This window comes from Myotis myotis, unplaced genomic scaffold (genome assembly GCF_014108235.1).
Source record: "Myotis myotis isolate mMyoMyo1 unplaced genomic scaffold, mMyoMyo1.p scaffold_m19_p_3, whole genome shotgun sequence".
Lineage (NCBI taxonomy): Eukaryota > Metazoa > Chordata > Mammalia > Chiroptera > Vespertilionidae > Myotis > Myotis myotis.
Window position 1 is genome coordinate 66,448,981 of NW_023416335.1, and position 14,778 is coordinate 66,463,758.

A 14,778-nucleotide genomic window follows, 5' to 3' on the forward strand; every position below is an offset into this window, starting at 1 on the left:
ACTTAGCTATTGGATGTACCCAGTGCATAAATGCAGTTCGATGCAGGTGAACACCAGTACACTTGTTGTTGTTGAACTCTATGTAGCTGCCAAATCATGTCCTTTGGGTGAGAAATATAAGGGAATGCTGACAAGAATCTTAGAGTAATAACTTTATTAAATTTTCATTTTTAATATACTGGATAACATATATTAAGGACCAACGTTATTTGTTCAGTTAAATCAAAGCATAACCCGGTGTTATTGTGAAATTGTTTAGATAATGCATTTAGTATTGTTTTCCTAACCTTTTCTTTCTAAAGGAAAGTATGGTGTGTGTGTGTGTGTGTGTGTGTGTGTGTGTGGCATACTAAGGCTTGCCATTAAGTGAGAAGTCCCCTCTCTAAATTTTGAAGTTCCAGAGTTTTGTGATGCATATTTCCCCCAAAATTTTATATTTTTGGATTCCTGTTTAAATAGCATCCATCTGCAAATAATTTATTCTATTAGACAACTAATTTATATTTATAGAATATACTTTTTTAGAGGCTGAGCATTTTTACTAAGAGGAATTTAGTGTTTACTTGGTGTCAGATAATGTGCTTAAATGTAGACACCAGAATGATCCCTCCCCTTCTTTAAAAAAAATCCTTCAGCAGCAATATTTTCTTTGCAAGTATAATAATAATAATAATAATAATAATAATGATAATAATATGATTTTATGGTGAGTCACAGAATATGAGGATATTCTGAAAATGTATAATATCTATATCTTGATGGATATTTTTAATCTATTTTAGAATAAATATTTATATAAATAGATTTCCAAAACTACAGATATGAATTTAACTCAGAACAGGTAGAATAAACAAGAACAGAATTTCCCCAATTTATTTTATTTGTGCTCAAATAAATGTCTATTACAACTCTGGTTAAACCATCACCGTTCTTTATTACTATTTCACTTTACAATACTTTTTAAGTATAAAAGTTAATATTTTATTGCTTAAAGGTTTAAATTATAGCTTCTAATGTCACCTAGTTTCTAAAATCAGTAACACATTATATGTCACTAGGAATAGAAAACCTGTGTCATATGTACAATTTGCCTCAATTATTGCTTGTGTTTACCATAGTGATCCATTTTATCTTTAAGCTTTAAAGCTTTGTTGATTTACTGAAGTACAAATTAAATTATTTGAGTGACCTGTATGATTGCTATTATGGTTATCCAACCAATTTTAGATTTACTATCTAAAAAAAAATGCCCCTAAAATATGCTTTTTTTCTGAGGTATATTGGTTTTCCTTCTTTTCTTTATGAATGCATCCATACACATGCCAAATTACAATCAAAGTTAAAAGGCTTAAAATTGCTATTATTGTCATGGCCTCAGTTAATTGACTATTAACTATTTATGTTAAGGATATCATCATATATGCCACAAAGATTAATGTTCACCTTAGAGTTAAATAGCAAAAGATAAGTTTAATAATTTATAGTTTAATTCATTTTGAATATTTATTTAATGGACCTTTATACATAGAAGATATTTGTGACAGAATGTTAATTGAGATGATCTGTTTACACAAAGACATACATATACAAGTATATATACATATGTCTACAACACATGTACATGTATATCTCATTTGCAATGTGTGTGTGTGTTTAAACATGGAAAAATATTCCAATTATAAAACAGCTGTTGTCTATAGATGGTGAGATAATAGGACTATCATTTTGTGTATGGCACATAACTGCTGCTGCCAAGACCTTAAATATTTAGCGAATTCGCACTCAGGAAGAAGAATTATCTTTATATTGTTTCACTGTCCCCATCTGCTCCACTTTTCTATAGAGAAAATCAAATAGACAGATGCATGGGCAGGAAGCTCTCCAGAAACATTAAATATTTAGTAAAAATTGGATGCCATCTAACTTATATAGAGATTTGTTGTTTACACTCTTTATTTCTCAGCTATAATTTTTTTTTTTTGCCTTGTATGGATCAGCCTTTAATTATACCTATGTGAATAAATTTATTTTACATTAAACTGTGTTCTTAAATGGCATACTAAAATGATTTCAATTACCCTTGATACCAGCAATTTTTAATCATTCTATATGCTGCTACAAGGCATATTTTCAAGATAAGATGGTTTTATTAAAAAAATACATTAACATTTTAAAATTGTTTGAAAATATAAAATCACAATTGAACATTATTTTAAAATTTACATATCATAATTTTCATGTTTCAGATTTTTTCCACTTTAAATATTCATTTAGATATGTATTGAGATAAATTATTACTTATTCTACACACATTTTACACAGATAACTTTATTACATGACTAAAAATCCACTTGTAAGAAAAATTGTAAGGAATAGAAATCAGACAATGAGGTTAAAAAGGAACACAAATGTGCAGACTTTTACAATCACTTTTTCTCAAATAAAAAAAATTTGGTATTAAAATTTTGGATATTCAAATGAACAGCAATGTATTTTCTTATTATATTATTACTTCTTTCAGAATTAAACTCCATCTAAATTTTTTTCCCATGAAATAATCAACCTTAAACAAATAGACAGATATTTGTCTAGCAAAATGGTTTTATTATGAAACAACAAAAATTTGTCATTCAGGACATGGTGGTCTAATAGTGAATCACACCAAAGTTCAGAGACATAAATGAGAGAAACACTCTTTTATGGACTTGTAAATGGAGAGTCCATTTGAAACTGAAAGTTCCTTATATAGTGACTTTCATTGGCTGAGCAATGGCAGTCCCTCGTTGGATGAGCTGTTGCAGGGAAGGGAGGAATCTTTTCTTCCTTCCTCTGAGGTAGTAAACAGTGTCGCTTCCTGTTGGAGATGCAAGGTACCTCTATTCCTGCTGTGGTCAGTGGGGTGCATTGATTGACATGTGCATGAGAGTTCTCTAGCCTCCCAAATCTTTTAAGTGACATTTATTTTTATTGATTTTCAAAAAACAGATTTTAGTAGTGGAAATTTATACACACTGAAGATAATAAATAATATGTTGGATAGCATTCTTATGTAAACTTTAAACTCAGAGACAGATTTCATGTAGCAATTTTTATAGCTATCTATAATAAGAGTGGGCAGCTCCTTGGGGGCACAGGGGTCCCAGTGGCTGCTTCACGCAACCTCTGCCGGAGTTTCCATGGCCCCACATACATGCTATGGGGGCGTGGCCCAATGACTGCTCCTCGCAGCCCGGAGTTGAGGCATTGGGGCATCACTCCAGGACTCAGGGCCGTCCGGCGGCACACCAGCCACGCAGGGTGGGACTCTGGGACTCCGGACCGTCCCATGGTGGGGAGGGGGGGAATAAGGGTCCTGGGTCTCCCACGATTTTGTACAAATGGTCACTAGTATATTATATAAGTCTTGCATTATATATAAGAGGTTCAATCTCAGTAACTCATTTTACTTAACCCATTCCCAAGATGGTGCAAATTCTGCTTAATACATGAATATTCATTATAACATCCCAAGTCAATATTGATCAACATGTCCATTCTGTATAGCTTAATTATTTACATATTTTAGCCAAGAAGAAATTAATAGTCAAGAAGGATCGATACATGCTCTTTAGGGGGTTTGAGGGTTAAGGGTGGCAAGGTAAAATAATAGTCATCAAAGAAGTTAAAAGAAATGAGTGACAGACTAAATATTAAATATCCTAATCTTAGTTACAATGACATTTTCATAAAAATCAAAATTGTTCATAAGTCTAAAAAGTGTATTAGAATGCCAGGTAGAGTACTGAGTTAATTTTCTGGGGGTGTTTTCTGATCTTTAAACACAGTTTTGATACACACTTGCTGGGGATGGTATATAGGAAACAAGTATAATTCAATGGCAGAATTAGATGATCTTAAAAGCTTCTACATTCTTACATGCAATCCTGCACCTGACTGCATGCAACTCCATCCTCCAGCCCTCATATGAATTACCTCTAAAGCAGGAAAACATATCTCTCAATGGCAGCATTGTCCTTGCTTCAGTCCATTCTTTATGTTGCTCTCCATGTTGCTGTCAGAATAATCTCTCCAAATCATTAACTTCTATGTCAGGACCCTCCCCCTATCCTCCACATGTTCACATTCTACTCTGTTTGCCTGCTTATAGCACAAATGCACATTTTGAAGCATGCTTGACAAAGATTCACCATTCAGGATTCATCTTAAGAATGCACCATTTTTTCAATATACCATATGCCCTTATTCCATCCATGCTAAGCTACTTGCTATTTGCCAAACTTGTCACATTCTCTAAACATCAGTGCCTTTGCTAGAATATTTTCATTTTGCCTATTAGGCAAATTCCGAAGGATTCCTAGGTGCATTCACAAAATGTCACCTCTCTGGGAACCTTCTATAATCACAGGCAGAGTTAGTCTCTTCCTTGGTGAGCTCATTAATACTCAGTACATGTCTTGCTCTTAGTATTCATTGCACTGTAATTGTTGTGTCTGTGTTATTACTCCACTTACATATGAACTTTTGGAAAGTAGGGACTAAAAAAATTTCTTCAATGCATTTCTTCAGCAAAATGTCATGCATATGTGCAAAAACCTATTAATGAGTATTTGGTAAAGGACCAAGTTAATTTGTCATCTAAATTCTTACTAACTTTTCTGTTTGGCTAATAATTTGAATTTTATATAGGCAATGGTTATGTAAAACTAGGGGCCCAGTACACGGATTTGTGCACCTTGAAAGGAACTGTGGGCCACGAGGCTGCGGTGGGCACAGGGGTGGGTCTTGGCCCATCCTTCGTGCCCCCGCCTGGCCCCTCCCACCGTGGACCCTGGTCCTCTGTCTGCTGGCAGCCCCGCTCCCACATTGCTGCTCCCATGTGCTGATGGCACAGAGTGATTGGGGCTGGTGCCAGCAGCAGGTGCGAGCCAGGCCAGTGCCATCAGCAGGTGCCAATACCAGCTGCTGCCCCGAACACCCCCCAGGAGAAGGGGGAGGTGGAGAAGCCCTCCAGGGCTATTGGGGTGGGCAGCCACCACTCGTACCCACTGACAGCATCGAGTGATCAGGGCCAGCACCTGGCACCAGCAGTGGGTGTGAGTGCCAGGTGAGGCCACAGTGCACGGGAGCAAAGAATTTTCAGTAACCACCAGGGGCTCACCCCAATGACAGCGACCAGTGCCCAACCTTGGTCTGGTGCCCCCACTCATCTGCTTCACCATCCCACCATGGCCAACATCCCACCATGTTCTTCACTCTGCCTCCTGCTGCCCAAGCCTGTCATGTTCCACACATGCCCTCTGGTGCTCAGCGCACATTATAGCAACTTGTTGTTCAGTTGTTCTGCAGTGTGGTCTATTTGCACATTAGGATTTTATATATAGAGATGATTAGTTCAAGGAATTTTCTAGATTCACAGAAACAGAAGTTTTTTCTGCATAAATACATAGTATGTATATTGCCTAGGGTTTGTTTGTTTTTTTCTTTATTTTTTTTTTTAAGCTTCAGAATTACGGGAATATTATTTCATACCAGTATATTTTCATAGACGTTTTTCTTGTTTTCTTTAGTTTTATCAGCTCAGTATTATCCTACTACAGTTGGGATAAGTCTTTTATCAATGAAAATTAACTTTGTTTCCTATTGTTTGCACTTACAAAAAGTGCTACAAAACCCTCCTCCTATCTGTGTGTCTTTGCATATTTGTGTGAATATCTATAGGTTCTATTTTTGGAGATGGAATTTCTTAGAATTACAGTTAATACAACTTCCTACAAAGCATCTTCAACATTTTCATGCGTAATAATATGGGAGTTATTATTCTTTTACTGTTCGTTCTACATTGTTATGGATCATAAATATAGAAGATCTATAAATATTTGTATAGAAAAATTTTAAATATATTTTTATTAATTTCAGAGAGAAAGGGAGAGGGAGAGAGAGATAGAAACATCAATGATGAGAGGTAATCATGAATTAATTGACTCCTATATGCCCCATTTGGAGGATCAAGCCCACAACCTGGGCATGTGTCCTGACCAGGAAATGAACCATGACCTCCTGGTTCATAGGATGATGCTCAACCACTGAGCAACACCAGCTTGGCAATATAGAAAATTTTAATTAAATTTATTACCTAGTACATTTTTTATAACCTATAAGTTTTAAGTAATATCATACAATTTTAAAGATTTTAATAGTTTTATACTTGGCAATTACTTCTTTTCTTTTACTTATTTTGTTCCTGATTTTCATGAAAATATTTTGTCATTAAACATGATTTTATGCTTTGGTTTAAAAATTATGTTAAAGTTTTAAAATTACATTAAACATTATGTAGGTATTATTTATTTTTATCAAAAAATATGAAAATATATTTGAGCACATGTTCTGAATAATATTATATAAAAGTAAGTACTATTTTTAGAATTGTGAAGAATATCTTCTACTGACCTATATATGTTGTGAAATATATTAATAGAGTTAATATTGAACCATAGCAGGATAAGCTTACTTGGTCATGGTGTATTAGTCTTATATGTGCTGCAAAATTCTATTTTTCTAATATTTTATTTAGATTTGTGGATTAATATCCATACAGGTAAATTTTCAGGATTTTTTGTGTGTACACTTGTGCATACATGATACTATTTTATATGATACAAGAAGCCGGATACACAGGTTCATGTACTGGTGGAGTCCCTCAGCCTTGCCTGCAAGAATGGGCCCGAAACTGGCTCTCCAACATCCCTCGAGGGGTCCCAGATTGTGAGAAGGTGCAGGTCAAGCCAAGGGACCCTACCAATGCATGATCAGGGCCGGGGAGGGATCGTGGGGTACTACAGAGTGTGTCTGGCCCATTTCACCCAGTCCCGATCAGCCAGACCCCATCAGCAAGCTAACCTACAAGTTTGAGTATCTGCTCCCTGGTGGTCAGTGCATGTCATAGTGACTACTCAAACAGTCAAACAGTAGGAGGGACAATTAGCATATTAGGCTTTTATATAAATACTAGTAGCCCGGTGCATGAAATTCGTGCACTGGGGTGGGGGGGAAAGGGGCCCCTCAGTCTGGCCTTCACCCTCTCCAATCTGAGACCCCTCATGGAATGTCCAACTGCCTGTTTGTGCCCACACTTTTAACAGATAACAGCTCCATTGTTGTTTCTTTCTTATAATTAAAACCATTGGAATTGGTAGATATTCAAAGGGTATATACATTTTGGGGGGACACCCTGTATCTCTCTAGTCAGCGGTGAAAGAAACCAACAGCAGATTTGGAACCCCCAGACAGGGAACCTCGCTCACTCCCCACATGTTTCCCCACTTCACTTTCCAACTTCGTGGGCAGCAGGAGAATCAACGTTTTCTCTCATTAATTCAGAAAAGCACGTCCTGTCACCCGCTGCCTGGCAGGAGTGAGCTAGGCCCTAAGCAAGCGAGGCTCAGTCAGGGCAGCCTTCGCTCATGGGTGCTGGCACCCAAAGCACACATTCCTCCTCTACAGTCGCCCCAACTATCCCACTGTTTCACTGAGAGGACGGAATTCCTCTCCGCCTCTGGGTTCTTGATCTGGAACACTGACCGCAAGCACCTCAGCGAGGGCCGCCTGTGCCCACCAGGTGTGTCTGTCTGCATCTGCTCCTGCCTCAGCACCTGCATTAACCCCCCAGAGGTGATCTCGTAGCTGCACTGGCCTCCTTGGGAACAGGGCATCACCACTGCGCCCTCTCAGTGTCATCTCACAGGCGCCCACCCTCAGCACCCAGAATACCCAGACACTGTCCAAAGGACGTGAACGCATCAGAGGGGATGTGTGCACATCCTGTGGCGGTGTTAGGCATGCTGGGTTGATGAAAGTGCAGTGGAGAGGCAGGGGGAACTTGTACACGCCTTGGTTTTCAACTGTTGCAGGCATGGGAGGGTGACAGTGTGCTGGGGGATGTTCGCACGCCGGGGGGGATGTGCACACCGGAGGCCTCTTGCTTTGCAGATCTGCAAACCCCCGTGGTGTGGCCAGGAAGACGTCAGTCTGGCCCACCACAGTGGCTGTCCCTGTGATCCTGCACCTTCTGGGCCAGGAGGCAGATCTTGTGCAGCCACTCCTGGGCACTGATGGCCTGCAGGCACTACTTCAGCTCAGCCTGCAGGCTCTGCTTGGCATGCTCACAGCTGTCACCACCGCCATGTGCGGAGTATAGACCACCCTCCGCCGGCTTGCCTCCCCTGCCCAGAGGCTCTCTGCACTGCTCACCTGCCCAGAGTGACTGGGGCTGGGCGGAAGCCAGGCATCCTGCCCTGCCCAACCCCAGCTGATCCGCCCCTGTGTGAGCTGCTGCCCCGCCGGGAAGGGTCACAGATCCAGGTCTCGGAACTGCAGACAGCCTCAAGCACTGCCCCCTGCTCGGCAGAGTCACAGATCCATGTCTTGGTCCCGTGGACAGCCTCAAGCACTGCCCCCTGCCCGGCAGGGTCACAAATCCGGGTCCTGGGACCACGGAAAGCGTCAAGAGCTGCCCCCTGCCCCCAGGTCAAAGATCCGGGTCCCAGACCGTGGACAGCCTTGAGCGCTGCTGCCCTGCTCGCCAGGACATGGATCCGGGTCCCAGACTGCTGACAGCCTCAAGCGCTTCCCCCTAACCCGGCAGAGTCACAGATTCAGGTCCTGGGACAGCGGACAGTCACCCGCGGCACCCCCCACCTGCCAGGTGACAGATCCTGGTCCAGACGGCGGACAGCCTCAAGCACTGCCCCCCCACCCCCCGCCGGGCAGGGTCACAGATCCGGTCCCAGACTGCAGACAGTCTCCCGCGCTGCCCCCTACCCAGCAGGGTCACAGATCGGGTCCTGGGACCGCGGACAGCCTTGCCCACTGTTGCCTGCCTTCAGTATGCAAATTAGCCGCCATCTCGTTGCTTCACAGTAGGGGTCCCCACTGGGGTGCCTGGCCAGTCTGGGTGAGGGGCTGAGGGCCGTTTTCAGGTTGGCAGGCGACTGAAGCTCCCAACCTCTCCTTTTTTTCTTTTTTCTTTTATTCTAGGATTTATTTACATTCTATGGCTGTCACTGGAGCTGAGAGCTGACTTTAGCTCTGAGGCTCGGCTGCAGCTCTGAGACCTCGGCTGCTGAAAGCAGGTACTGGGTTTGTTTGGATCCTATAATTGAAACACTGTTGCAGTCCTGCTGGCTGAAGCCCTGCTGACTGAAAGCAGGTTTCTGGAGTTTGTTTAGCTTCTATACTTGCAACATTGTTTCTTAGAGTGCAAGCTCAGAGACCGGCAATGGCAGGGGGGAACCTTGGCTTCCTCCATCACTGGAGCAAGCAAGCCTCCTGTTCACTTCAGTGCCTGGCTTCCAGCCGCCATCTTGGTTGGCAGTTAATTCGCATAAGGATATGCTGATTAGCCAATGGGAAGGGTGTCGGGGTTATGGTCAATTTGCATGTTTCTCTTTTATTAGATAAGAAATAGATAAATAACTGTAAAAAATAATTAGAAACTTGCCCTTTTCAATCTACGTTTTGAAATATTGTCAGTATGTTAGCATTTTCTATTCCTCAAACCGTGATAGAACTCACCTAAGAAATTCTCTTTAGTCTTAGTTTTGGAGTGAGTGGGAGTAATTTTTTAAAAATATTTTCAGTTCCTTACATAATTTATGGCATATGTTGATATTTCTCATGTCAACTCCAGTTATTTTTAGTTTAATAGGTAGGTTTTGGCTTGATTCTGATGTTAAGTAGAATTAAAATCTATATATATAAAAGCCTAAGTGACCATTACAACCAAATGATTGGAACGACTAGAATGACCAGACTACCAGCCTGTAGATGTGACATGCACTCACACAGATCTTGCTTCTGGGACCCTGACAGCCCTGAATCTGGTTCACCCGCACCCTGGACCCAGACAGGAGGGAGCGGAGAGACCTATTACTAGTGGAATCGGCCATTGGTTAGCTTGCTGCTGGGGCCAACCTCCCGTAGTCCCTTCCCCTAGCAGGCCAATCCCTCTGATCAGCCCCAATTGCCTGCCAGGCCGAGGGACTCCACCAGTACACGAATTCATGCACCAGGCCTCTATTCGCTATATAAAATCTAATATAGATTTTTATACATAGACTTAAATTTTTTAAAGTTCAGTATAAAATAATTCCCATATAATTCTAGACTCATACATTTTAAAATAATGTACTATGTATACAATTTTACTTAATGTTTTCATCAGCATGTATTGGTATAATTATGAGTTTCTTTTACATTTTTTGTGATGGTGAATTACACTCAGTGGTTTTCTAATGTTTATCCACCAACCTGCATTCCTGGAATGAACTCAACTAGTCTATGAGATATTATTTTTTGCACACATTGCTGGATTTCATGTAGACATATTTCATTTAGAATTTTTATATCATTTATGTGCTGCAACATTCTATCTTTCTAATATTTTATTTAGATTTGTGGGTTAATATCCATTAAGTTAAATTTTCAGGATTTTTTGTGTGTACACTTGTGCATACATGGTACTATTTTATATGATACAAGAAGCCATTTATATGATACAATGAATGTTTTAAGTTAATAACATACATTTTTTGTCGTATTTTCTTACTGAGTTTTAGCATTCTGGGACATCTGGTTAAATTCCTTGTGCTCATTATATCTTCTTAATAACTTTTTAAGGTCTTTGAATCTGAGTTATATCTCCGTTTCATTCAAAACATTATTTATGTCTGCCTAGTCTCACCTATGTCTCTCGCTCTCTCTCCTTCTCTCTCATCTGGTTTATCAAAAGCTTGTCAGCTTTATTAGATTTTTCAAGGTAACAATTTTGGCTTTGTTTATAGCAACCATATGTTTGAATTCTGTTTTATTACTTCCTACTTGCATCTTGGCTGTTTTTCTCTATTTTTTTTTTTTAGGTTTGCTTTGCTGATCTTTTGTCAATCACTTAAGAAGCATACTCTACTAAACTTATTATTTTTCTTTTCTATATAAACATTTAAGCCAGTGGGTCAACAAACATTTTTTTTTTTTTTTGGTAAATAAGCAGATAGTGACTATTTTAATTTATGTGAGCCACATATAGTCTTTGTTTAATATATTTTTATTTTGTCACAACTCTAATAGTATACAAAAAATTCATATCACTATAATTATATGAAAATAGCAGCAAGTTGGATTTGGCCCATGAGCCATAGTTTGTTGAAGCCGGACTTTTTACAAGTTTCACTTTAAGCAATATTTATAAGTTTCAGTGAACAAGTTTTGAAATACATATTATTAATTTTAATTTGTAATTTTTTTTTTCAAATTCCAGTAGTGTTGTGACTTTGGTACTTTAGTATTTAAAATTTTAGCAATTTCTTAACATACTTTCATACTTATTTTATTTTTATTTTCAAACTTATTTACATTCTGTGTAATTCCAAACCCTTGAAATCTGTTGAGGAATGATTAACAGTAAGTGAATATTCAATGTATGTTTGAAAAGAGAGTAGAATCTCTGGTTGTTGGATTCAGTATTATACAGAAAATTTAAATCAAGCTTGTAATTTTTCTCAGTTTTTTATATTTAAGACCTTCCTAAAATTTCTCAAACAAGCAGCATCTGTACACCTTGCAAACAGGCCCCAGGCCTGGCACTAGAAGCAGCTGGCCTTGATCTAAATCTTGGCCTCTCCTGAGAACCTTCAAACCTAGAACAAGTAGCATCCATCTGCAAATCACTATGAAGATCCTGCCAGGTGGCCCCAGGCAACAGGTGGTGGCTGACCTTGCACCACACCCAGTGGTCTCTAGATCCAGTGTACCTCACTGACAGCTTCATGCACACTATTTACAACCCTACCACCTCCATGAGCAACACTCTCAAGGGGCAGACTCAGTGAGCAATAAAGTCCTACTGAAGCAAATCCTGCACTTCTCCACTATAGTAGCAGCTGGTCCTCCCAGATGATTGGCCTGGGGGTCAATCCCTCTTAGTGACATCAACAACAATAAAGGATCGATTACAAAAGGACAGTGCACACAGACCACACAAGAGTGCTTCTGGAGCACCCAGCTTGATTGACTGGGGAGGCTGCACTGCAGGGCCCTACTGGACACCTACTATACAAGGCCAAGCTATCAAGCCAGGGAGACATAACATTCCCACCTAATACATAAAAAAAAAAAAACATGGGAGGCTGCCAAAATGAGAGGAGACAAAAATAAATAAATGAAGGTCTCAAATGAAAGAACAGGAGAAATCTCAAAAAAAAAAAGAACTAAATGAAATAGATGCAAGCAAACTACTAGATACAGAGAGTTCAAAACAGTCGTTATAAGGATGCTCAAGGAACTTAAATACAACTTCAAGAAACTTGATATAAACTTCAACAGCATGAAAAATGCATAGAAAACATAAAAAAGTACCAGTCAGAAATAAAGGATACATTAAATGAAATGAAGACTAATTTATAAGAATCAACAAATTAAGTTAATGAAGCTAAAAATCAAATCAGCAGTTTGAAATATTAGTAAACAAAAAAACAAAAAAACACCCAATCATAACAGGAAGAAGAAGAAGAAGAAGAAGAAGAAGAAGAAGAAGAAGAAGAAGAAGAAGAAGAAGAAGAAGAGGAAGAAGAAGGAGAAGAAGAAGGAGATGATAGTGTAAGGACCCTCCAGGACAAACTCAAGTATGCAACATTCATATCATGAGGGGGTCAGAAAGAGAAGAGAAAGAGCAAAAAATTGGAAACCTATTTAAAAAAAAAATTAAAAATTTTTCTAACCTGGTGAAGAAAATAGACATACAAGTCTAGAACATACAAAGAGTCCCAAACATGATGAACCCAAAGAAGCCCACACCAATAAACATTATAATTAAAAGGCAAAAAGTTAAAGACAAAGAAAGAATCCTAAAAGCAACAAGAGAAAAAAAGTTAATTACCTACAACAGAGTCCCATAAGACTGTGAACTAATATCTCAACAGAATAGAAACTTTGCAGGCCAGAATGAAGTGGCAAGAAATAGACAGTGATGAAAAGCAAGGACCTACAACCAAGATTACTCTAACCAGCAAAGCTATCATTTAGAATCAAGAACATACAGTCAAATATCAATTCTCAATATTAACTCATTTCAGAAGGCTGTTCAAGAAGCAATTTTTTTGAAAACCAAATCAATTTTTCCCCCTTAGAAATAATGTAAATTGAATTAATTTGTTCTAGATGTCAATATTATTCCTTGTTTTAACCTTTCCTATACATGGTACATGTCTAATGTACTGTTTAATCTATGTACAAACACTTTTTTTCTTTCACTTATCAAACCACCCCCTACTAGTCTTTAATGAATCAATTTCAACTCTCATTCCAGGGCTGTCTTTTAGGAAGTCAGTATGCAACATCTTCACTTTTTCGCATATCACTGTTTCCAGAATGCTGTCTACATTTCCAGAATGCTGTCTACCTGCTAACTACATTTCGTTGATCCAAACCAACAAGTTTCTAACTCTTTAATTGCCTGTGATCATTGTTTCTTTCACACCCTTAACACTATTGGGGACCTCTATATGTTTTAAAATTGTGCTATTTTTCCATTTTGCCATCAACAAAAGCAAAAAGAAAATACTCACGATGTTAACAATTCAAGATTTAGTGGTAAACTGTGTCACATTCTCTCCTTTGTTTGTGGCCTGAGAGATGCATTCTGTCATGATGATGTACCAGCATGAAAGGGTTGTAAGGTTGAAAACTGACATTCTGTTCTAACACTGAGATATTTTTCTGCAAATAACTTGGTCTAGAACTGAATTGTTCAAGATGGGAGAATTGGAGAGCTATGGTTTTGACTGTATAAAGAAGTTCCCAGACAAGAAAAAGCTAAATAAGTTCATGACCACAAAACCAGTATTACATGAAACGTTAAAGAATCTTCTTTATGAAGAAGAAAGAAAAAAGATTAAAAACATAAACAATAAAATGCCAATAAATACATATCTATCAAAAGTTGACTCTAAAAACCAAAATTAAAAAATGTTTATATTTAACTAAATCATTATTCTTAAAATTTTCCATTGTGATATTACCTATTTCTTCTTGTAACTTCTATAAATTTTGAAACTATGCTATAGTTGTATGTAAATTAAACATATTTTTGTTAAATGATGAATTAGTATTTTATCATTATAGAGTAATCTTATTTATCTCTAGTAATTATTTTTTTCTTTTAATTTTAAAGCTTTTTGCCTAGTATTAATATTACTACAAGAGCTTTTGTTATCTTTAGCATTACCTTGCATTACTTCTTATTTTTTAACCTTACTGCACCCTTATGTTTCATTTTTTCTCTTAAAAATAGCATATATCTAGGATTTCTCTAGAAAATAGCATATATCTAGGATCATTAATATTACTGATATGTATTAACTATAACATCTTATATTATATTTTTCATTTGTTGTGCTTTTTCTTTAAGTTATTTCTGGTTATAGTTTTACTATATTTTATCCTTTTGGGGATTAATTCTACTTCTTAAATATGTAGATTGATATCTTTTGCAATTCACATATTTTTCAGTCATTATCTCTTCAAATATAATTCTTTGTAGCTAATGAGTAAGAATATAAATAAAACCAAATTGAATATGAGTTAATTGTTAAACTGTGTATGGTTAATAAATAAATAATGATTTATAGACTATTCTATTTTGTATGCATTTTACAAATTTCATAATTAATAGTTTATTTTTAATATATATACAACCAGCTACCTAAATAATGCTTCTTATGCATA